This window comes from Rhinoderma darwinii, chromosome 10 (assembly GCF_050947455.1).
Source record: "Rhinoderma darwinii isolate aRhiDar2 chromosome 10, aRhiDar2.hap1, whole genome shotgun sequence".
Classification (NCBI taxonomy): Eukaryota; Metazoa; Chordata; class Amphibia; order Anura; family Rhinodermatidae; genus Rhinoderma; species Rhinoderma darwinii.
Genome location: NC_134696.1, coordinates 18,027,921 through 18,031,066, shown reverse-complemented (window position 1 = coordinate 18,031,066; position 3,146 = coordinate 18,027,921).

Genomic DNA, 3,146 nt, shown 5'->3' with positions numbered 1-3,146 from the left:
CGGCGTCTCGTTTTTTGGTCTGTAACTTCTCAAACCGATCGTAAAGGGAACTTGCCGCAAATTATCCTATTAAGGCTCTGTTCACGGCTTGTCCGGGCTTTACATGGGTCGGGAGATATTCCTGGCGTATGTGGCATACGTCAGACCTAGGCCCCCATGTTTAAAAAGTACACCTAGGACACTCGTTGGCATCCGTCAGGGCTATGGATAGGTTCGACGTATGCGCTGGGAGTATCTCAAGGTGGACATGCAGAACATACTCCCTAAATGTCATGTGAACAAAGCCTAATTATACATTGATAAAATCAGTGGGGTTGCTGCTTTTTATTTTTAAAGGGCCTCGAAAAAAAAAAAATAACAGGTGAAATTAATTGGTTGCCATCAGGAACTACTTCAATTTTTCTGTGCACCGGTTTTGAAGACCAAGCCAGAAGTGGATCCAAAAAGAAGGAAAGGGATTAAAAACAGACTGATCTACTTTCTTTTGTGCCCACTCCTGTAATTGGCTCCCAAAAGTGAGTAAAAAAAAACAGCATCAAAACCTACGTATGTGTGATCCTGGCCTTTTTAGGCAGGTTTCAAAGGGACTCCATACCTGGACCTCCTGTGGTTTCCACAATGGTGATCTTAGTTTGGTTCAGTAGAACTTTGGGGGGTCCAGATATTACATAGACACAGATGATGATAAAATGTGGCCACGTTACAGCCGTCATCTGAGAGCGGTTTTATAGGTTCCTTTCTAAGATCTCGGCTTTAAGCTACTTTGATTGTTTTCTTAGAACTCCTCTCTGATCATTCAGGTTTTCTAATTAAAATCTATGGCGGGCCTTCAATCCTGCTCCAGTTGGGAACAATCTGCTATTCTCCTTAAACCTACCAGAGACTGATATTAAGTTCCAGGAACAGGTGATTCAAGAACTTTACTAGAAATTGCCCACGTAGTTCAAGCCTTCGCTGTGTGTTACCCACCTCGCACTATGGACTGTATTTTTAATAACCTCTAACATGGACAACGGTTTACTAAACTAATGTCATAGACGAACCGCTTGCGATTAAGGCCATCAGTACACCTGGTTGGCAATATTTACTCCTATCCTGTGCTGCCAACAAGTTCAGAGTACACTGTTCTGTCTAGTGCAGCACTTGAGCATGACAGAGGGAGTCTCTTATTCTTTGAGTCATGCTCTGTGTATTGTGGTATAGAGGACATGCCAGCTCTCCCGTGTGGTGTAGTCTAGAGGATCCGTCGGCTCTCCCGTGTGGTGTAGTCTAGAGGATCCGTCGGCTCTCCCGTGTGGTGTAGTCTAGAGGATCCGTCGGCTCTCCCGTGTGGTGTAGTCTAGAGGATCCGTCGGCTCTCCCGTGTGGTGTAGTCTTGAGGATCCGTCGGCTCTGCCGTGTGGCGTAGTCTAGAGGATCCGTCGGCTCTGCCGTGTGGCGTAGTCTAGAGGATCCGTCGGCTCTGCCGTGTGGCGTAGTCTAGAGGATCCGTCTGCTCTGCCGTGTGGCGTAGTCTAGAGGATCCGTCGGCTCTGCCGTGTGGCGTAGTCTAGAGGATCCGTCGGCTCTGCCGTGTGGCGTAGTCTAGAGGATCCGTCGGCTCTGCCGTGTGGCGTAGCCTAGGGGACCCGCATACTAAATAACACAGGAGCATTAAGTATGTGACCATACTTTCGTCTGGTGCTCTACATTACAGCTTGGCTTATCGTGTCATATGGAAATAGTGCCAGTACCTATTAAAAGTAAATGGTGGTGTATTGCTGTGTTTTCACCGGACTATGTGAATATACACAAGTTGCTCATCTTGTCTCCCTGCTAGTAGATCTAGAAGGGTATGTTCGGAAGCCCCATGTAAGAACCTGTTCCTGGTTTTATGGGACTGTAGAATCTAAAGTGATGACTAATCTACGTTCTTATATAACTCGTCTTCTACACTTGGCAGTAAATGCTGTGAACTCCACGTGTCTCCTGCTCATCGCTCAACAACCAGAAAATAAAACTGCTCTCAAAGACGTACGTATGTTTACTGAGGAGCCGGGACTTGTCTTGTCGTTCTTTGCATCCTTTCAGGTTTATTGATATTCTTACTGAGGACAATGGCAATAATCTGCGCAGATCCATCTATTCAGCTGAGAATCCCAGTCACCCTGTAACTTTCCACTCGACCGCTTCATCGGAAGCTTAAAAACAGGAGGTTCAGAGATTAACAGAATTAGATATATATATGTATCTAGCTCTGTCGCTCCCTCTCTTTCTGTCTTGCTCGCTCTATCTGGCCCTAAACAGTCTAATTACAATTTTGTGATGTAATTCTGAATGAAGAAACACAAGGAGATGGAATTATTAGAAAATAACTTGGTCCGATGAAGTCAACTTCAAACTTTCAGATTCTGTTAATAGGCACAACTGTGTATATTACTCAGAAAACACCCCCTCCCCCCCCCCCAAACAATTGAAGAACAGTTGAGTCACCCTGGGGTTACGGATTGGGCGGCCCTCTCATGTAAAGGGGTATTTAGACCCGTCTTCTACAATACAACAGTCTCCTCAGACCTGTAACATGATCCAAGAAAATGTAATACCACAATTGTAGTTGGAGGCTGAAAATGCAGACGATCTTCAGCAAGATGGAGCCCTCCTCACTTTGCTTTAGCGGTGCGTCATTCTCTTGACAATAAATGACCCAATGGGTGGCAAGGTAGATGAGGCCCGGGTTGAATGGCTGCAACAATCACCAGACTGTACCCCGATGGACTTTTTAGTTTGGGGAGTTATCAAAGATCAGGTATATTCAAAAAAACTGTGCAGGGTTGATAACAAGAGTGAGTTCATAAAAGAAGCAGCTAAAATGAATGCCAATAAAGAAAGCTGGGAAATGTCCTGCTAGACGCTGCGCTGACTCTGGACTTGATATAACACAGTGACCAACACCAGCAGATGACACGGCCCCCAAACCATCACTGACTGAGGAAACTTCACACTGGACCACAAGACACTTGGATTGACGCCTCTCCACTCTCCTTTCCAGACTCCGGGACCGAGATTTCCCAATGAAATGCAAAATTTACTTTAATCTGAAAACAGGACTGTGGACACTGAGCAAGAGTGTTGGTCCACTGTGTTATATCAAGTCCAGAGTCAGCGCA